The following is a 23,322-nucleotide window of genomic DNA, read 5'->3' as shown; positions in this document are numbered from 1 at the left end:
ATTAAAAAAAAAAAAAAAGAAAGAGAAAAAAAGCATTACCTAAGTGTAAAGCTGCTAATTTTCACACCTTATTTTCTCTAGCGTCCATCCGTTTACGTTTTTCGTTTTTTTTTTGGTTTTTATTCTCCTTAAGCGTCGAGCACAGCTAACCAAATCTCTACCCTTACTTTTACAAGAGCCACGAGAGAAATGGACCAATTATGTGCTGCAAATAAATCACTGAGGCTTTTCGTGCTAACGCATGACTGGTGAATAGTAGAGGGAGGAAGAGAGAAAGAGAGTGAGAGAGAGGGGTCAAAGATGAGAAGGATGCAAAGAGAAAGAGAGTAGGGACACAACTATTGTATTCCTAGCAAATTCTACCAGACAATGGAAAGGGTTGATTTGGCGCTCATGAATGTATATTACATTAGCGTTTCTCTTGCTCAAGGATTTAAAATAACAAGTTTTCGCGCGAAGGAGTCTTTGTTACTTTTTTTCCGCTTGCACCTAATTTTTCTTCTGACTGATCTCGATCTGTCTCGCGGAGAACTCCACCTTTACTGAAAGAAGCGCATTTTTCAGAGTTGATGCAACCCTCCCCCCCTCCCTTTTTCCTTTCTCTCTTGAGTGTTTCTTTTCTAACAAAAGTTTCACACTTTCTGCATCAAATGCAAAATTTTTCTTCCAGATGCGCTTTTTCCCCTCCCCATTCCATATATTGAGACAAAAGATCACTAAGATAAATGATGCTTACTTTTGAGAATATGTATATCATTCAACGTATGTGCCAGTGACAAAAAGATTTTAAATAAGTTGTCACTGTCTTATATTAAAAATTGTTGAAAATGCAATAATTTTAATGCAATAATATTTTATACTTATCTAAAAATTAGAAATTATATTTAATGGTTTTTATTGAGATTATAAGGTTAATTACCAATGGTCGATAATGCAGATTACTACTCTACCATTAGTTGATAATACAGATTACTATATTATCACCTGCGGGTAAAGCAGATTTCTAAATTGCCATTTGTCGGTAAGGCAGGTATCTACATTACCTTCTGAAGTTGATAGATTCCTGTATTGCCATTTGTAGTTAATGTAGAAATCGGCATCGTATGTTGGTAAAACGACTTCCTACCTTATCAAGCCCTAAATTATCACCTAAGCTGACAAAGTAGGAATCTGGATGTCAAAAATTGACTCTTTAGCTACTATTATTATTATTGTTGTTAAATTATAATATATTATAATATGTTATTTTTATTATAACTATATTATTATTATTATTTATATAATTTCTTGATATATAAAATCCTGTATCGGATTTGTATTATCCAAAATTGAAATTAGCTTTCAAAGGTGAAACAAGTAATTTTAATTAAAGAGAAGTGTAATAAAATGAATGTACTTGTTATTTATTTATTAAATTTATTACTCAATACATTATATATTAACCAATGAAAATAATTTCAATTAAATCAATAATTTAAAAGACAAAAAACAGTTAAAGTGAAAATAAACATTTTTTTTTATTAAAATTGAGATGAAAATTTAAATTGATGAAATTATTACTGAAAAGTTGATATGAAAAGTTATTGTAAAGATCCACTTTGAGGTATTTCCTCTGCTCTCGAGCGTCTCTTAAATTTGCTCTCTCTCTCTCTCTCTCTCTCTCTCTCTCTCTCTGTTTCTCTTCTTTTTTCACTCGGTCTCTGTTTCGGGAAAGTAAAGCGGAACCACCACTTAAAACTGATAAAGTGGTATGTACCGTACGTTGCCTATTGTCTTTAATCTACATCGTATCCAGCTTCATCGCGTACCGAGCCGGAGGGTGCACTTCATCCCATCCTCACCTCTCTCTCTCTCTCTATCTCTCTCCTTTTCCTCCAGGGTCCTCCAGCCTCTTTCTAGAACCACTAATGCACCTCGCAACCGAGAGCGCGCGCTACACAAATGCTCTTCGAGTACTTCTGTGTGTTGCCCCATAGAGAGAAGTGATTCGCGTTTGTCTGTTCCAGATTCCTTTTGTAAATACGAACTCTCGCTGGCACTAAAGTGGGGACACGGTTCTCTCGTAGTCTTAGATATAGTCAAGCGAGAATAGGATATCTGACGAGAACTCAGTTTTCACATTTCACAAGATCCCCCCCCCCCCTCTCTCTCTCTCTCTCTTATTTTCTCTCTCCCCACTTCTATCTCAGAGAAATCTAAAACTCCACTTCCGGAAGCTGTTGACTTGCAAAGTCGTTTCGCCTTGGATCCAAGTGGCCTTGCTCATTTTCAAGGACGCATGTTTTTCTCTGATGTACTTTTCGTGTCTTTCAATTGGCTTCTATGCACTTGAAACTTTGTTTCCTTTTTTATTTTATATAAAAATAAAAACATTTCTTGTATTGTATATTTAATAAAATATTGGAAATTTTTTTTACAGATTTATATACAGTGTAATTTTAGTTTAATAATAATTTTTTTAAGTTATTTTGAGGAAAGATTAAAAAAATAATTTATTTCAACGATTTCTTCTCCCTTCATATAACTTGAGATAATAAATATATATATATATATATATATATATATATATATATAAATATATATATATATTTATTATCTCAAGTTATATGAAGTATATATATATACTTTTCTCGAATAAACTTTTTATGCTTTGATTAATTAAAGAAGCGGGTAACTTTTCCTACGTTCATGGTATTTTACATTGAAACATCGATTAACAATATCACTTAGATTTGTTGCACAAGTCTCCAAGTTTCAAAAGGAAATGAAAACGATTTAAAAATAGACAAGTTTCTCATTAAATCAGTTCGAAACAATAAAATGCTTGAAAAAACTTGATAAGAAGTTTTTTGTTGGAAAACTTTGCGGGCATTTCATTGTCAGTGAGATTGTGCCTTTAATTTTTTTTTCTTCTTATTTTATGTTATTTCATAAAGTTTAAAAAGTTTATAGTTATATATATATATATATATCTCATGAGTTTGAGAAATAAAGCAAAAACCACTTAATTTATATTTTACAATGTGTTCTCTTCACGAGAGAGGACACTTTCCACATACATTTATGTACAATGTGCATATATGCTACAATGTTATCTGTGTATAGTATTGTTGCTTTTCCTTTGTAGAATTCCTATGAGAATTTTCAATTTACAAAGGATTCCACTAAAATTTCCACCTATGTCAAAACATTCCTTAAAAACCATCTACACACGAGTAATTTAGTCTAGAGTGTAGTGCATTATTTGATTTGCACGTTCATAGTTAAAATGGAATTTTTTTAATTGTACTTGTGAATTTTTATAGAAAGAATAATGTCTTATTAATATAATCAAAACATTTTGTTCAATAAAAAGAAGCCTATTTTTGTGGTTTATTAAAAAAAAAAGGCAAAAAATTAGAAAAAAAGTTATAAACTTTATTTTTTAAATAGTCAAATAGCGACGCCCATTTTTACTCTACGCCTACAAAGTGTACGCCTAGTTAATAGTTACGCCCATATTGACCACGCCTCTTGATAATCACGCCTTTTTAAGAAGCTACTCCCATTTTTTCTTTGCTTATTTATTCTTCGCAAGCAGATTGTTGCGCCCACATAGTCTATAATTATCAATAGTCACGCCCACCTTCGACACTAGTGTCAAAAGTCTATTGTTTACGCCCTTTTTTTTGTAGAAACTCCCCCTTTCCGCCCATTTGTTTAAATAGTTACGCCCATATTGACCACGCCTTTTTATGAAGCTACTCCCATTTTTTGTCTATTTATTCCACGAATGTTAATTATAACGCCCATTTTTATAGTTACTTTCCGCCTACTTCAATTGTTACGCCCACATTATTAATAGTCACGCCCACCAGTGTTAGTAGCCACTCCTACTTTTGTCAGCCTATTTGTATAGTCATGCCTACATATATTTTTTAACATTTTCTTTTTTCTAATTTTTTTTAGAATCGTCTAGCGAGAATGAAGACAAACGATCAAAGTATTGTCCCAGACTGTTCACAATATTGTCATGAATCTCCGGACTGATCTCAAAGAGGCAACGTTGTTATCACTTCTACAAGGAAATCTGCGATTGGTAAGTCATTAATATTTTTTTTTTTAAATTACAGTGATAAAGCATTATTAATAATATTACATTTATTTTAAATTCACATTTTTTATTATGATTATTCATTTGAGGAATATTTGTGCAATCTTTATACTTTATTTAAATATTTGAATTAGTTATTTTAAATGATATTGGAATATTTATATTTTTCGACAACAAAAAAGCAATTGGCGCGGTGCTTTTAATTTTTCATAAAAATAATCCTAAAAATATCGCAATTTAAATTCGCTTTTTCCTCTTTTTTTCTCCATTTTTATTTGCCCCGTTTCCTATACTATCTTTGCTGTTCATCTAAATTTGAAACGCAAATTGTATTTTGCATTTTCGTCCGCAATAATATTTAAGAAACTTGCACCCCATTTCACGTCTATATATATATATATATTTCGCAGCTGTAAAGCCGATATTGTTCTGCATTCTAAATCACCTTTAGTTAAAAATACACCTATAAGGGCAACGTTTACCCAATTTCACCTCGGGGGAGGACTTTGAAATCCGAAAACGCTTCTGGCTACTGGATAAAATCCTTCGAACAAGCCGTAAACTACATAATGATGTCAGAGCATGCTATTATAGGTGCATAAAGTAGCGCATGTGCTTCATGAACACACATAAATTTGTCGACCTTGCTTCAACCATTTACGTTCTCTCTTACTCTCAAAAGGTAATTTTCAACCTAGATATATATATATATATATATATATATATAGTTAACAATTCCCATTCTGGTGAATATCAATATTTTATATTCTTTTGTTTATTATACTTCTTTTTAACGTAAGAATCGTGTAAGTAAAAAATTATTTTACAAATATTTCAATTAAATATAACAAACTCAGTTGAAGGAACTTGTCGGTTTTTATAGCATATATAGCAGTTTCATTTTGAATCGCGAAAATTCTGAAAGCTTGTAGTTTGTACTTTCTCCCGAGACCTTTCTTCGAGTTGAAGTTGAAAAGGCGCATTTCCTCAGCGACACTTGGTACACAAACGTCAGAAAAATACTATAACTGACGCATTGCGACGCGGTCGGACTAGCGCCATTTACGCAGGCGATGTATCTCACTCTTTCTGTGTGTGTGTGTGTATGTGTGTGTTGGAATAACGCCGTCGCCGCCGCCGGGTTTACTAGCGACTCACTGGTGTGTTGGCTAGGTTACTGCGATAGTAAATCCTCCCCGGGAAACCCCCGCGCCTCCTGCTTCAAGCGGACCGGGCCGCAAACCCCTTTTCCTTCCGGTTTCCATGAACGTATCTACCGCGCTTTTTTCCTGCCTACCTTCCCCCCCACCTACCCATTCTCCTCTCTTCAATCCTCTCTTATCCGCCTATCTTCTTCAATCTCAGTTGATTCTCTCGCACCCCGTCTCTCTCTCTCTCTCTTTCTCTCCCTTTTCTGATCCTCCACTCCTCACAACGGGGTAGTAACGCCACGGGAATGCCGGTCCGGATAAGAGAAATCGTGAAACGGCAAAAAGGTTGCAACCCAGGGAGATATTCGAAAATGCGGTACTCCAGCTCAAAGCAGAGAGATATCCTCTTTTTTGGATTAACTCACCCTTTCAATTCTATTCTTAGTGAAACGCATCTATTTGGCTACCAGAGGGGTGGGGGGATGTAAAAAAAGAAGACTTGCGATAAAAAACAATTTTCCGCCTTTTCAAACGTTTCTCCGAGTTTTTTAGATTCAAATATTCTTTAGAGTGGTTATTTCACTAAACAGTGTAAAGAGTTTTTTTAAAAGGATAAGGTATAAAAAAAACCTGAAAGGAGTTATATTCGCTCTTAGCTTTGCCCCAAACTCCTTTCTTTACATTTCCAAAAAAATTATGTTGTTCTCTTTATATTGGTTACGCCCAAAGTCAACGCCTTTATGAATAGTTGCTGATTCTAGATTTGTTTTTGATTAGTTCAGAAACGCCTTCTTATTATATACTAAGTTTTCTCTCTTAGTGTAAAATTTGTTGAATACATTATTCAGTGGGCGTTACTTTTCTGGGACACGCCTTTTTTTGATATATTTAATCGAAAACCATTTGGAAAAACTTACTAGAAACATTCTTTTTAGTGAGAATATGCCTTTTTTAGTTACACTATTAATTGTGCGTTTTGTTACACACGCCTTTAAGTAGGTGTTATTCTTTTAGATACGCCTATAAAATACTTCATTTAAATACAAAGTGGGCGTTACTTTTGTTAAACACACCTCTAGGGGTGTTATCATTATGTACGCCTTTAAGTTTAAGATTTTGATTATCAACTCTCTTGTCATTAATTTGAAAAGCCACGCCTATTTACTTAGAAACGCCCATATTTACCACACCCTCTTTTCATGCAATTTCTACATCTTTTACAATTTCTCCGCCCATTTCATCGTTAGTTACACCTATAAAAAAATTGTTCATTCAACTACTAAGTAGGCGTTCCTTTTGTTAGACACGCCTTCAGGTGGGAGTTATATAGCCACGCCTATTTACTTAGAAACGCCCACATTTATCACGCCTACTTTTCATGCACTTTATACATATTTTTTAATTTTCTCCACCTATTTCAAAAGTTAACACTTCTATTATAATACTTATACTAAAAATAAATTTTAAATAAGACTAATTGTAATAAATTATTTTTATTTCTATTTTGAAAGATTTACAGTTTAAAATTTGTTTTTAGTATCATAATTAAACTGTAATTCAAAATTTTTTTTTAAAAAAAGAGAAAGTGTAAAATGTTGAATAGTTTAAAAAATCTGTGGCTAGAATATATTATGATCTTTATTGATAAATCACCGACGTTTAAAGCTTGTTTTTGGAGGCTTATAAATTTTGCTTCTTCAAGTGATACATTCATACGAGTTATCGCAACTTTCTGTAGGTTAGCCAACACGGCGGGTATCCAAAGCATCCCCGGCAACCAGCCAGATAGTCATTCGTTCCATAATCCAAGAAGCTTCCGTATTATGCTACATTTTACTCTGCTGGCTAACCTTCCCTGTAGCGAGAAACAGTAAATCCGCACTCCGGAACTCTCTCCCTCACACACACACTCACACACATATATACACACAAAAGGCAATTCTGCTTTTAAGACAGGAATCGACAAATAACGAGAAGATTTCAGTTGAAAAGCTAATTAACTGAGAATGAAAAATTTCACTTTAGAGTTTAATTTTAAAACGTTGAGTAAAAATATATGAAAAATCGAAGAATTTAAAAGTCTTTATATCTTTTAATATTTTAAGTTATTATATTTTTGCAAATTATATTTCTACCACAGTGTGATATTAATTTTAAGTTTTAAATTATCATTGGATAATTCAATTTAAGAGAATCTTTTATTATTTCCTTTTGCTAATAAGATAATTTTATTTCTATCTAATATTTATAGACGGTAAAACAATTTTAGATTACTGTTTAAATATTTAACGATACAAAGCACATCACTTAGTGACTATTTGACAAGGCACTGAAGTAAATAAAAAATTTAACGAACTAAATGAATGTTTTAGTTACAATTGACACTCTGAAAAAATCGCTTAAATCTTAATTAAATATTTAAAATTTAAATACCTGAATAAAATATTATTAAAATATAAGAATATATTCTAAAAAAGAATCAAGTAAATAATAAAATAAAAAGTTTTTAAATTAAAAAAATTATGTTAGAATTAAAAAAATTATTTTTAAAAGCAAACTCTAAAGCAGAAAATATATTGTGGAATTTTGTGTGAAAATATATTAAGGTTGAATGGAGTGTTTCGAAGTGTGACAACTGTCACTGAGTTTTGTCCGTCTGTGCGAACTCATCATGGAGTATACGTGTGTGCTTCAGTTGAGAGACTACACTTCAGACTGTAAAACTTGATCCGAAGTGACGTTCTACCTTATTTTTTACTTGCTTTATCATTCTCTCTTTTTCTTCCTTTGCTTCTTTCTCTCTTTCTCTTCTTATATCTTATGCCTTCTCGTTTTCCAGCTCCTTGAAATTCGTTGAAGACTGTCGCAAATATCCGCGACGACGACGACGACTGTCTCAATTTAAATTTCTCGCCACCTCTATAGATATCTTTCTCTTTGGTGTTTTCAGTCCCTCCCATTCTATTTTATTAGTTGTCTCTTTCTCTCTATTTTATAATAGTTATTTTTCCGCTTATTGGTATTTCGCATTTCCCTTCACCTTTTTTTCCCTCTCAAATAGAACTGCGATAAGTTCTGCTTTTTACCAAACAAAAGAGATACATTCTTAAATTGTCCATTTTTCAGTTTTCTTCTTTTTTTGTTTTGTATTTTATGATTACGTTCCAATGAATTCGATTTATTTTTATTTTATATAGATAAATATACAATATTTATTCGTTCACTGTATATATTAGTTTTTTATATTGATCGATAATTAATTTTTCTATGAAATAATTTAGATTTAGTATAATAAAATGAAAATTCACACTATTGAGTGGGCGTTACTTTTGTTTGACACGCCTTTTAGTTGGTGATTATTAGATCCACTTTTAGGGGCATTTCTTTGGTTAGTCACGCCTTCAGTGGGCGTTACTTCTCTTAAACCCAACTTTAGAGGGCGTCGCTTTGGTTAGTCACGCCTACAGTGGGCGTTACTTCTGTTAGACCCACTTTTAGGGGCGTTACTTTGGTTAGTCACGCCTACAGTGGGCGTTACTTCTGTTAGATCCACTTTTAGGGGCGCTGCTTTAGTTAGTCACGCCTACAGTGGGCGTCACTTCTGTTAGACCCACCTTTAGGGGCGTTATTTTGGTTAGTCACGCCTTTTAATGGGCGTTATTTTTGATAAACAAGCCTTTTAGTTAGTTCTCATCATATTGAATCTTTTATTAGACGTATCAGTAAATAATAATTACAATTCTGAGATTGTAGCAATGTCAGTAATGGTAATTCAATGGTTTTACATAGATTTTTTTTTATTTTTTATATCTCTGGTATTATTTATTTTCATTTTCCTAGCATATTTTTGTGTTATATGTAAATTTTCTTTACATTTATTATCCAGCGCTTGTAATAATAAATAGGGACAATGAAAAAATCAGCACAAGTATATATAAACATGTAACAGGTTTTATTTTACAAGCAGGTTTATTATTTATCGTTTGAATATTTCATAAGAGATGAATATGTTGATAACTGTTTTTTTCTCTTTTTTTTTATTCACATTTGTGTGTCGTCACCCCTTCTTTCTCGCTGTGTCCGTTAAAAAAGTGATTTATTTATTCCCTCACCCACTAAGTTACTCGTTCCTTTATCTTTACAGACATTTGAATTTGAATTACGAGCAGACGAGAGCGCGCGCGAGTGAGAGTAATGTAATTTTTATTTATTACAATAGCTGACATCGTCAATTTCAATATTATATTTAATGTTGGGATATTATTTTTGTCTTTGATGGCTAATAAAAATATTTTTTTAAAAAGCTGATTTGCTTGTCGATCAATTATGGATAAATGAACGATGTAAATAAATAAGTGAGATCATGTTTACTTCGTTGAGCATCATCATAGATAATACCTGTTATATGAAGCTATTTTTTTATACGATAAATAAAATTGCTACAATCTCATGTTTCACCAAAAATAGACACGCGCTGTATATGAAAGATAAAGTGGTTGATAAAAAATTGCTCAGTTATCTTTTTATCGTATTAATCGCATCGTACAATGTAACACGGTAAAAAAAAAATGTTTGATGTAGAATTTTTGCAAAACTTTTCTAAATAAGAGATAAAAATAAATGTGTTGACACAAAGAGCTTACAAATTGTCTTTTTTGAGTGTTTTTTTTTTATATAGATAGCCCTTTGTAGAGCTTTTTTCATTTAAATTATGTATTTCAACAAAATATTGCATGTATAAAGTTAGTATTTTTAATGAATGCTTAAAAATTGACTTTAACTTTGACATGGAAACGCCTCTAAATAAGTATTATCTTTATTAGATACGCCTTCAATTAAGAATTATACATTTAATACTCTTATTTAAATATGTGTTTCTTTTTTTTTACATTTTTGAGTAGGATTAGTTATATTGTACATGCTTTTAAGTAATTATTACATTGTACGGTTCAATTTAAGGCGTTACATAGTCCTTATTTATGTTTTCGTTAAAAGTAGGCGGTACTTTTGATAGACACACTCTTAAGTGGGCGTTACCTCCATTGGTCACTCTCCAGGTGGGCGGTACTTTCATTAGACACACCCATAAGTGGGCGTTACATCAATTGAACATTTCCCAGGTGGGCGGTACTTTCTCTTGCCACACCCATAAGTGGGCGTTACCTCCATAGGATACTCTCTAGGTGGGCGGTACTTTCGCTAGACACACCCTTAAGTGGGCGTTACCTTAATTAAAGGTATTATATTCTTTTAATTTTTCTGTTATTGTTTCCTCTAAGAAAAAACTTTATTTTTGCTTACTATTGAAATTGATTTTCATCTGTTAGAATAGGAATTGTTTGCATTGTATATTATTTCTATTTTCATTTATGTTTTTTAAGAACGGAGAGAGGTTATAAAATTTGATTATCTGCAAAATTGTACATTGGATGTAAATCGATCTTTTTATTTTTGAGATTTTTCGTGATATCTCCATCGATAGTGGTATAGGTAATAAAAAGGAATAGTGCGTTGAAACGATTCGTAGTGCAATGAAACGAGAGTAAATAAATGAAAAATAAATAGGGAGCTTCGGTCCTCTCGTTTTGCATCCGTGTAACCCCGTTGGATGGCACCATATAACCCCCCTCACTCACCCAACCTCCAATCCCCTGCTGTACGTGTTTCAATCCTATCGGAGCCTGTAGGCGGTAAATAACGAGGTCTATCAGTATCCGAATTCAAACCTATATTAAAGAGTTGCCACCATTACGAGCGGAAGGCAGGAACTGGTTTGTTGATAACATAGTTGTGTTACCACCTCGGAAATGATTCTGGTGGTGTTCACGTTACCCATCTGTGTAGAGAGAAACCACATTTGTTTGTTCTTCTGTTTGGATCTTCCATTCGCTTTCAAAGGTCTCTATTTTTCAGTCAATCAAAAAAGTTTGTTTCATTAGAAACAAGAGAGAAAAAGAAAGAATCATTTGGTAATTGAGACAAATAAATGAGAAAGAAAATTTTACGTTGGTTTTCAATTCTTTTAATTAGACGCAAAAATCTCGGGTTTGAAAAAATATAAAACTCTTAAATCAACTGTATAATTTTTAATTAAAATCAGTTTTTCAGGTTTATATGTACATATAAACAATTGCATTTGCCCCTCGTTTTAAAAAATTGCATAATTCTTTGTATTTTTTTTTAAATTTGTAAAGTTTAAATAACAAAAAAAAAATTTATTATTGAATGAAAAATAATTAATGTGAGAGAATTAAAAAAAAAACTATAATTAGTGTGCGAGTTGAACGTGAGCAAGGATTCATTTCCATTAAACTTAAATTGAAGCTGGACTTATCCGTTTGGTAAAAAGTTAAGCTTACAGTAATTCCGTTTTTTCTATGGTTAAAGTACCTTTGCTTTTATACTATCCCAAACCTATTCCTCATAATTCCGGAGAAATTTCAAAGTTACGGTACGTATATAGCGCTTTGGACTTTGAAAGGATTCAGTTCAGGGACTTGTGTTCGTCTTCTTTTCTTTGGTTTAGATTTTTTTTTTTTTTTAGAGGGAATGTTTCAAAAGATTTCACTTGCTGTCAATAGAAAGTTTTTATTTCATCAGTGTAAAGTTTATTTCTATTGATTTCGTTTTAGGATTCAATCATTTATTTTTGTCTGTCTGGCTGAACTCCAAAATATTGACAGCAATATACATAAAGTATATCCTTAATATATTCGATACTTGTATTATATTTTACAAATTTAATGCTTCTCTTGACTTATAGAAAAGTCGTTTATATATATATATACATACAATAATACGAAATCGATAAATGCTTAAATGATTCTATATTCTTGAAATAAATTGATATAATTTTTAGAGTAAATTATTTTTGATTTTGAAAAAAATGAATCTTTGTTAATAATTTTGGTTTTAATAGATGTATATAAGATATTGAAAAGAATCAGATATTCATGTTTTGAAGTGAACCCGATAGTTGGAAGACTACAATATTATTGCAAGCTCTCCTTTCCTTCCAAGTGTCATAAAACTTGAGAGGATGTAATTTTGAAAATATCACGCGACTAGTAGCAATTCAAAGTCTTGAGTGTCTCGTTTTCTTGCTTTTCAACTGACAAATCCTCTTCAAGAGTTAGGGAAAGAGAAGGACCATGGACTGTAGTAGCACAAAAGCGATAAATAAAATCAGTGATGGCAGTCGAGTGTACGATTCTTTCTGCTCCATCTTAGTTTATATTTGGATGACAAGCGAATGAGGGTGAGGAAATAGGAAGCTAGAATGCGGCAGTGTTTGATGTGTATAGACTTGGATGGTTAGCTAGAAGGGAAAAAGTTGCGGAAACAGTGTGTGGGATAGAATCCGAAAAAGAAACCCCCCCCTACCTTTACCCCTCACTCAAAAAGAAAAAAAAAATAAAAATACTGGCTCTGGACTCAATCCCGTCCCTCGACTCACGTCTCGCGTCTGCACGACCGTAAAGAGAAAATAAAGAAAGCTGTAACTCGACCGCAGATAGTTATTTTTTCCACTTGACCTTCCGTCTTACCTACCCTTTATTTTCTTCCCTCGTTTCTCTCTTTTCACATCTCACTCTTGATTTAAACTTGAATTTCAACCTCTAAGAAGAACTTTCAAAGACTTTCTACGTTTATTCTTTTATTTTTTACTTCTAAAACAAGTTTGGGTATTTTACAATTAATGGAACTTGAGGAAATTTCCAAGAAACTTGTAAAATTGAATTTAAACTGTTGGATTTTCCCTAGGCAAACAATGAAAAACGTGAAAGCAGTCAAAGAATGGGAAAAATGGATAGATTATATTTGGAAAGTACTGTAGTAAATTTGAAATGTTCTTAAAAATTAGTTTAGAGTGGATTTTACTTTTGTAAGTTTAAGTTTGAGTCGAATTGTGAGACATATATTTTTGTGGGCGTTACCTTTTTAAGTGGGCGTTTCTTTTCTTAGGCACACCTTTGAGTAGGCGTTACCTCTGTGAATTTTACCTTAAGTGGGCGTCATCATTTTTAATCACGCCCAAAAGTGGGCGTTACCTTTGTGAGCCACGCCTTAAATAGGCGTTATTTATTGCTTTTCTTTTGTCAGACTTTCCTTTAAGTAGGCGTTACCTTTGTGAGTTCTGCCTTAACTGGGCGTTGTCTTTAAAAGTTGGTGTAACCACGCCTAATAGTGGGCGTTACCGCGAATAACCACACCTCCATGTCGATGCACTTTCTTTAACACACTTCCAAATACTATTATTTTTTTAAGTAAAGTTAAAAATGCTGTTTATGATAAATTAGTATAAACTAACTTATTTTCTTAATTCTTGTTATTTTGAAACAATTTTAAAAAGAATGTTTTACTATTGAGAGAACATTGTTCAAATTGCCGTAATTTCGTAAATTACATCTCAATTTCTATAAAACGTATAGATTTCACGACATGCTGTAAAGTGCACCTGTCTGTAGTTTAAAATATAGTGTCAACAGCTTCATGTCCGAAGCAGACATTAACTTATCTTGATATACGATTTAATTATGGTTAGGCACCTTTATGTGTTTTGATGTTAAGAGACCTTAATGTTTCGCCACTTATGCTGTAATCACTGAATTAACACTTCAAATTGCTTCAAAGTTCTTAAGTACCAAGGCAGCCGCCGTTTCTCTTATATATATATATATATATATACGCTCACATGGAAATACGATCCGTATCCTTTAAATGACTGGGACCATTAAGGGTAAAAAATTTTCAAGAACATAAAAATGACTTTTTTTCTTACTTCCTGGCAGTTTTTCTACTCAGTAAAAAAAAGTCGATTCGTTACACAAGATTAACTTGCTTAATTGGATAAATGGACGTTGTCTATTTTCTTTTTCCTTTTATTTTACTAACTTTTATTGAACATAGAAATACTTTCTAACAATTGGAAGTTTTGTATTGGTCATATCTCTAGTGTAAATGTAGTTTTCCGTTGTTCTCTCTTCCCTTCTCTCTCTTTCTCTCAGGTGACATTTATAGCTAACGTAGAAAAGTTAAGTGTCGTTCTTTAGCGTGCTCGGCAAGTGGAAAGTTTACGGAAATCCGAGAGTCACGAATGTAATTAATTAAACTTAGCTTTCGATCTTGTGGTTTGAAATTCTCAACTTTCCTCTCAAATAGTTTCTTATTCCCCTCACATCGATTTATCTTACTTTTTTTGCTTTTGAATCTTTTTTATTTTTCAATGGAACAGAAGTTTTTATAATGACTATTTAGTTAATTATCATGTTTTACATCTCATTAAAGTCGATATCAATATATTTATAAATATTTCAAACTTTTTTGTTATACATTTCAATATCTAATTTATTTCTGTTTTTATAAAATTATTGATTATCTGATTATAAGCATTTTTTTTTTAAATATTGTAAATCTATTTTAATTTTGCAGAGCACGTAAATTAAAAATAATGGAAATAAATGCAAAAAAATAACTTTTTATTTTTAAATTATGTTATAATTGTTCAATAAACTGAATTTTTCAATTGAATTACAAAAATAGATAGACCAATTTTGGAATTAGTAATTTATAATCCAATAATCGGATAAAATGAGACGTCAATCATTAAATTTCATTTATAATTCAACCATAATTTTTTATCAATTTATAATGTCCATAATTGTTGTAAATGTTCATATTATTTCTCAAGACGTAAATACAATATTCCTATTAAAAAGACATTATATCTGGTTCAAAAACAGTTTCCAACAGATTACATTCGATTAAATTAATAATGTATTTCTTAATTAAATTACTTGTTGCTCAGTGAGACATGAAATCCTTAGGGCTTATAAATCTAAATATCGCTACACAAACGGGAATAGGATCTTTTATCTAAAGAGAGGATCCTTTAGTGGAGTTACAGTCAGATTTGGAGTTTCCTTCGCTATTCTGATTCTGCTTAAGAGCTAGATTAACTCACGAATTCCTTGTTCATCGACACAATCAAACGAACAAACAGAACCAAAGCGGAACCACACAGATTTCCCGGGTTCGAGAATCTTGCATTCCAGAAAGTTCTTGCAGTATCCTTCAATGTGTACACACACATATATATATAGAAGCAAAACAAATATAGAACAAACCATTTTCATGGACAGGACGCTAAATGGAGTTTCACGTGAATTTGACGGTGTTTGATTGTTGTCAACAAAGTCCAGTTGGTGTTAGAATAGTCAAAGAAGCTCACAAAGGTTTCAAACTTGATTAATTTTGCTTTATAAAATTATTAATTAATTAATTTTAACAGTTTAAACAATATGTCAGGGTGGTCGTACATCAAAATTTTACTTCTTTCAATGATCGCAGAAAACTAACCAAACCTTACTGATAAATGCAGTTTTCATTTATATTTAAAATTATTACTTTAAAAAACACCTTAAGTAGGCGTTACCTTTTTTTGGACACTCTCCTTAAAGTGGGTGTTACCACTTTTTGACACTCCTTAAAGTGGGCGTTACTATTATAAGACACGCCTTAAGTGGGCGTTACCTCTTTTTGATACTCCTTAAAGTAGGCGTTACTATTATAAGCCACGCGTTAAGTGGGCGTTACTTTTATAAGCCACGCCTTATATAGACATTACCTTTTATTGACACTCCTTAAAGTAGGAGTTACTATTATAAGCCACGCCCTAAGTGGGAGTTAAGTCTTTTCGACACTCCTTAATGTAGGCGTTACTATTATAAACCACGCCTTAAATAGGCATGACCTTTTATTGACCCTCCTTAAAGTAGGCGTTACTTTTATAAGCCACGCCTTAAGTGGGCGTCACCTCTTTTTGACACTCCTTAAAGTAGGCGTTACTATTATAAACCACGCCTTAAGTAGGCATTACCTTTTATTGATCCTTCTTAAAGTAGGCGTTACTATTATATTAAACCACGCCTTAAGTAGGCATTACTTTTTATTGGCCCTCCTTAAAGTAGGCGTCACTTTTATAAGCCACGCCTTAAGTGGGAGTTACCTTTTATCGAGTCTTAAAGTAGGCGTTACCTCTTGCCAACACTCGTTAAAGTAGGCATTATAATTATAAACCACGCCCTAAGTAGGCATTACCTTTTATTGGCACTCTTTAAAGTAGGTGTCACTTTTATAAGCCACGCCTTAAGTGGACGTTACCTCTTTTTGACACTTCTTAAATTGGGCGGTACAATTTAAAGCTCTTTTCGTTAGGTGGGCGTTACTTTTATAATCCACGCCTTAAGTGGGCGGTACAATTATAAATCCTTTTATTGAAGTGGGAATTACTTTTTTTAATAACATATGTTGAATTGTACCTTTATTCTATCTATTTAATGGTAAATATATATATATATATATATATATTCTTTGTGAATATTTAAATGAGTTAGTGGCATTTTAAAATTCGAAGAAAATACAATTTTTTTTCTCGTGAAACTCTAGAATCGAAGATGAAGCTTGTTGAACTACTTTTCTAATTAGTTCTTGATTAACTCGATAAAGTACATTAAATTATGTAACTGATCTAATTTAAAATTGAATTCGCAAGTGGAATGATCTCATTTATGATAATATCTCATGCTTAGCAAACTCTAAAATCATTTCCAAGTCTAAGCTATAACTGTGAAGTTATTTTCGTTATTTCCTGCTGCAAGGAGATTTAGAGGCTATAATTGAGATTTTACAATTTAGATTAAAATCTTTAGGACACATTTTATTGCATTTTGAAGAAATTGTTTATTTGAAAGAGGGAATTTTTTTTTTTTTTAGAAATGATTCTATAATTATTTTGCAATTATAAAATTGTTTAAAATTTATATTATTTATTAAATTATTTATTTATACAATATGAAAAAAAATGTAAATATATTTCTGAAACAGATGGGAGTTTTAGTTGAAATATAACCCGTGTAGTTTATAGGTCAAGCCAGACATTTAATGCGAATTGTTGTTTCAAACTCCATAGTAGACAAAGTTAAGATTATCGAAGAGGGCAGAGATAAGCTCCACAAATAATGGCGAATATTTTAGATACGGTTTGAATCTTGGCCAGCAGCCTATCTCAATTCTTCTTTCTGTAAACCCATTTCTTCGTTTGAAGTCAGCGCTTTTTCCGCTAGAATATCTGCATTTGCGATACCGGAAGTCCGTTTCTTTTTGAAGGAAAGAGAGAGAGAGAGGTCGTCGTGGCAAAGATGAAAAAAAAGTGATGATTTAAAAGAAACTTTAATTTTATTTTAATTTAATTTAATTTAAAATTAATTTTCATTTATTTTATAATCACTGATCCCTTTTTGTTGAAGATAGTGAACATTAATTATTATAAACAGCCACATAATTAAGCTTGAGGTGAAAAAGGGGGTTTAAGGGATAGACGTAAAGCGGATGATCTGAAAGTACAATTCATGCAAATAAGCCTCCACCTCTCTGATTATAGCACTGATTATTATAAATCGAACTTTCCGGTGAAAGAGGAGGGATTGGTGATTAGGAGGATTTTCACAGGGAAAATCTTTGCGAGAGAAAGGAAGAGAGAAAGAAGGATGAGAGTGACATGGAAAGCGAGTCATTAATTTCAAGAATAATAAGGACTTTCTAGTCACTATAAGTAACTAAAATCTAGATAGTTGGTAATATATAGAGTTTTTGTTTGTTCAAAATAAATTGGAGTTTTATGTTTCATTTTATGGAGCAATAAATTTCAGTTAAGGTGATACATAAAAGTGTCAGAATATTGGAATGCCACTTGGCAATTTGCATTGTTTTTGCAATTATTTTTTTTTTTCGTATTTCAATTTAAATTTGTTAGTCTATAATCGACGGTTATTACAATAAATAAATCTTAAAGTCTAACGGTAAAGAAAATTTTTTAAAAAAGTATTTTTCTAAATTAAATATTTACACTATTTTCCAATTAACACTAGAGTTGTTATAAAAAAAAAAACATTAAAAGATAAAACAAAATAGCGAGGATGCTGTAACACATACAAAGTAGAAAAAAATATGAAATGGATAGGGAAAAATGAGCCAAGCAAGGTGGAATTTCAAGAATGCTAAGTGCCTACTTAATTTACTCAATCACTTCAGCTCGTTCTATGCTCTCACACTTTCTTTTCGTCTTTTATCTTTCTCCTTTTCTGAACCCCTCAAGCTCTTCTCCCTTTATTATCACCTCGTCTGTCATTTACTCGCTTTGCATCGTTCGCTAGCTACCTTATCCAATTATTCACTCACTGACACATGCACTCGCCTTGGTGTATAACACACAATGCTGCCATTTCTGTGAATTGTTTATGGGCACGCATGCGAGGATGTCTACGAATGTAATTATGGTTCTTGAAGTCACGTTACCACCCTTGCCCTGTCTGCAATTTGCATTGTTTTAGGCAAACCTCGAAATTTCAATTTAAACTTGTCATTATTTCACAACAACAATAATATATATATATATATATATATATATATATATATATATATATATTTTTTTTTCTCTTGACAATTTCATTTTTAGAAATTGTGACTTGCATGAATATTTTTTAAATCTCATTTGACATAAAATTATTTTTATTTAAAGCAACATTTGACTTAAACAGGCATTAACATAAATCTCATTTAGCATGAACAGGACTTGACATAAATCTCATTTGGCATAAATCGTAATTAACATAAATCTCATTTGACATAAAACTCATTTAGCACAAATCGAACTTGACATAAATCTCATTTTACATTAATCTCATATATCCTAAAAATCATTCGACATAAATCTCATTTAGCATAAAAATCATATAACAGAAATCTCATATATCATAAAAATCATTCGACATAAATTTCATTCGTCATAAATCTCATTTGGCATAAATCGTAATTAACATAAATCTCATTTAGCACAAACCGAATTCGGCATAAATCTCATTTTACATTAATCTCATATATCCTAAAAATCATTTGACATAAATCTCATTTAGCATAAAAATCATATAACAGAAATCTCATATATCATAAAAATCATTCGACATAAATTTCATTCGACATAAATCTCATTTGGCATAAATCGTAATTAACATAAATCTCATTTAACATAAATCTCATTTAGCACAAACCGAATTCGGCATAAATCTCATTTTACATTAATCTCATATATCCTAAAAATCATTTGACATAAATCTCATTTAGCATAAAAATCATATAACAGAAATCTTATATATCATAAAAATCATTCGACATAAATTTCATTCGACATAAATCTCATTTGGCATAAATCGTAATTAACATAAATCTCATTTGTCATAAAAATCACTTAACATAAATCTCATTTAGCATAAACCGGACTTGACATAAATCTCATTTAACATAAATCTCATTTGTCATAAAAATCATTTGACATAAATCTCATTTAGCATAAAAATTGCATTGTTTGTCCTTGTCTCATGCAGAATCTTCTGTTTGTAAGGCGAGGAAAGATAATGCAATTTTTATTATTAATGAGATTTATGGCAAATGAGAATTATATCAAATGAGATTTATGCCAAATGAAATTTATAACATATGAATTTTATGTCAAATGAGATTTATGTCAAATGATAATTATATGTCAATTGCGGTTTATGTAAAATAAGATTTATGTTAAAAAATCTTTATGTCAAATGAGTTTTATGTAAAATGAGATTTATGTTATATAATTTTATGTCAAATGAGATTTATGTAAAATGAGATTTATGTTATATAATTTTATGTCAAATGAGATTTATATAAAATGAATTTTGAAAAATATTTATGCAAGTCAAAAATGTATAACTTTCTTTGCTCGTATTTAGTAAGAATTTTGTCCACAGTTAAACATTTAAAAAAAAATTTATTTTTGTTCCTTTGCCAATGGTATTATTTGAGAAATTTTCCTTTAACTCTTTCTCTCTCTCTCTCTATCTCCCTTTTTAATCCATCTTATATACTATATGAATTACGAATTTTTTTAATAAAATTTTCTGACTAATGAAAATTTTTTAAGAAAAAATAAAAAAGAACGTTTTCATGATTCCTTTGATCTTCAACTATGAGAAATTTATTTTTTTCTTAAAAGATGATGTTACAGGCTTTCTAAAGTTTAATGAAATACAAAAGTATGTTGAATATAATACTGCGCATATTTAATATAATAGTTGTTGGAAAAATTTTTTTTTTTAGTTATTTGTGTTCTTTATATAATTTTTCAGAAATGTAAAATTTTCGAATCATTTGTCTTCTTTGTTATATATGACAAATTGTGCAAAAGTTTTTCTTTTTTTTTGGTGAAAAATTGAAGTTTACAGGTTACATTTTCCCCTTGGCGAAAATGTACCATTTTTCTCTGTTATCTCCGCTGCGGTGTATTCAAATTTCCTTTTCAATGTTTGTACCTGAAATCTTCGTATATTAAGCAGATGGCAATTTTTCATAAAATTACAATGCTCCCCACGAGAATAAATGACGGGTTTCTATATTTCATAACGAAAATGATATAAGAATGTACTCTCTCTCTCTCTCTCTCTGTTTTTTATTTTCATCTTTTACTAATATTTGCTTTACTCATGTCATTGTTATAATATTTTTAATGAACAACTTTTAGCATGTATTTGCATTTAATCCTTTTTAATTTTTTAATTTATATTTTTTATTAATAGAATTATTTGTTTTATTACAGTTATTATATATAAAGTAAAAACAAACGTCGGCTTTAAATTAAATTAATTCGTTGCCTTTTATTATTAATAACAAATAAATAATTATTAATAATACCACTTAAGGAGAAATAAATGAATTCTAAAAGATAATTAGGATAATTAATGGGTTATATAATTTTTATGTATTTTTCATTTTAATTCAAGTATTATATAAACTTCTATTGAGCATTTCCTTGATATAACCCAAGGTACTTGGTGGTTAAGTGGAAGCACTTTCATGGTTTGTAGTAAGAGAGAGAGAGAGAGAGAGAGAGTACACGTAGATCGCGAATAAATGTTAAAATGAAATATACCACTTATTCAACCATAAGGGAACCGTAAGTTCTCAATGTCACAGAGTCCTTCATGACGCGAGATGAGGTTATTCGAAATGCAGATATCTTTCGAAAGCCCTTGCGGTGAAATGACGTCGTGGCTCTATCCTCTAATTAACTGGTGCCACGAATGTGACTTAACTAAGTTCATCATCAACTAGAGGGAAGAAGCTGTAAATGAAATCACCTGAGAATATTCAGAGTGAAACTGATATTAATCAAATTTCCTCTAGAGAGAACAAAATTCTAACAAAATATCGTATCTTTGCGCATGAAAAATTAGTTCAATTTGCATTTCGATAATAGAACAATACGATATTATTAACTCAATTTTCTTTTATAGTGAAATTTCATTTATTGCATATATATTTTTTGTTCTTTATTGTTTTGTGATAAATTTAGTTTTCATTTATATATAAAAATTGTTACTTTAAAAAACACCTTAGGTAGGCGTTACTTATTTTTGAACAATCTCCTTAAAGTGGGCGGTGCACTTTTAAACACCTTTTCTTTAAATGAGCATTACTTTTATAAGCCACGCCTTAAATGGGCGTTACCTCTATTCGACACTTCTTAAAGTGGGCGTTATTATTATAAGCCACGCCCTAAGTAGGAGTTAAGTCTTTTCGACACTCCTTAATGTAGGCGTTACTATTATAAACCACGCCTTAAATAGGCATGACCTTTTATTGACCCTCCTTAAAGTAGGCGTTACTTTTATAAGCCACGCCTTAAGTGGGCGTCACCTCTTTTTGACACTCCTTAAAGTAGGCGTTACTATTATAAACCACGCCTTAAGTAGGCATTACCTTTTATTGATCCTTCTTAAAGTAGGCGTTACTATTATATTAAACCACGCCTTAAGTAGGCATTACTTTTTATTGGCCCTCCTTAAAGTAGGCGTCACTTTTATAAGCCACGCCTTAAGTGGGAGTTACCTTTTATCAAGTCTTAATGTAGGCGTTACCTCTTGCCAACACTCGTTAAAGTAGGCATTATAATTATAAACCACGCCCTAAGTAGGCATTACCTTTTATTGGCACTCTTTAAAGTAGGTGTCACTTTTATAAGCCACGCCTTAAGTGGGCGTTACCTCTTCTTGTCACTCCTTAAAGTGGGCGGTACATTTTAAATCTCTTTTCGTTAGGTGGGCGTTACTTTTATAAGTATAACTTTTTTGTAATCATTAGTATAAGTAAATATTTAATCAGACTTTGTATAATTCTAATAGTAGTATAAAATGGTTTTAGTCAGACATATTAGATTGAATTAAAAAATCAGTAGTATGAGTCAATAATTAGACATCCTTTTTAATTATTATTTTTGTATTTTTATGCAATCAAGTAGTACAAGTAAATATATAATACTTTGTATAGTTTATAAAATTTTATCAGTAGTACAAATTGATTTTAGTCTGACATAATTAATGAAATTGGAAAATCAGTAGTACGTATCAATGTTTAGTCAGGATTTTTAATGAGTATTTTTGTAATTCTTTTGTAATCAGTACAAGTAAATATTTAATCAAACTTTGTATAGTTTCTGTAATATTATTAGTAGTATAAATAGATTGCAGTCGGACAAAATGATTGTCATATTATTGTGATTTTTATCTCCGTATAATAATGAATTTATTCTGTTTCATCTTTAATGGAATTTGCGCAAATGCGGAAACTTTGTTATATATATATATATATATATATAGTTTGATTCAATACCCCATAGCAAAAGACAAGTTGACATTTATAGTGTGAGGATTTTAAATAGACGAATTGAATTTGGAAATTTCTCAAAGCAGTGAATTTTCGCTTGCATAATCGAATCTCAGCGAAACTTGTACCTTACCTTGAAGGAAGTATGTCTCGAGGAACTTTACGCACAGACAATGGAGGCACTTCATCTTCTGTGTCTTGGTGCTTTGTAGATGTTGGTATGTTCGTTCGAGTCGAAACCATTGCTTCCAGAATAGTAGTAGTGGTGGTAGTAGTAGTAGTAGTAGTAAGAGAGAGTGAGAGAAGCCTTGAACAGCTTTATGCTTA

The 23,322-nt window shown here is 31.3% G+C and overlaps 1 long non-coding RNA gene across 1 annotated transcript in view; it reads left to right on the top strand.

Moving 5' to 3' along the window:
* Window positions 1-23,322, top strand: part of LOC127280006 (uncharacterized) — a 70,556-nt gene that overhangs the window by 37,149 nt on the left and 10,085 nt on the right. Inside the window, exon 6 of the long non-coding RNA XR_007842762.1 lies at window positions 3,949-4,078. This is a non-coding gene — a long non-coding RNA (uncharacterized LOC127280006). The remainder of the gene's footprint in view (window positions 1-3,948; window positions 4,079-23,322) is intronic.

This window comes from Leptopilina boulardi, unplaced genomic scaffold (genome assembly GCF_019393585.1).
Source record: "Leptopilina boulardi isolate dan_hultmark-lab unplaced genomic scaffold, ZJU_Lbou_2.1 LbouV2_229, whole genome shotgun sequence".
In the NCBI taxonomy this organism is placed as follows: Eukaryota; Metazoa; Arthropoda; class Insecta; order Hymenoptera; family Figitidae; genus Leptopilina; species Leptopilina boulardi.
This window is presented reverse-complemented; position numbering and strand designations above follow the sequence as displayed.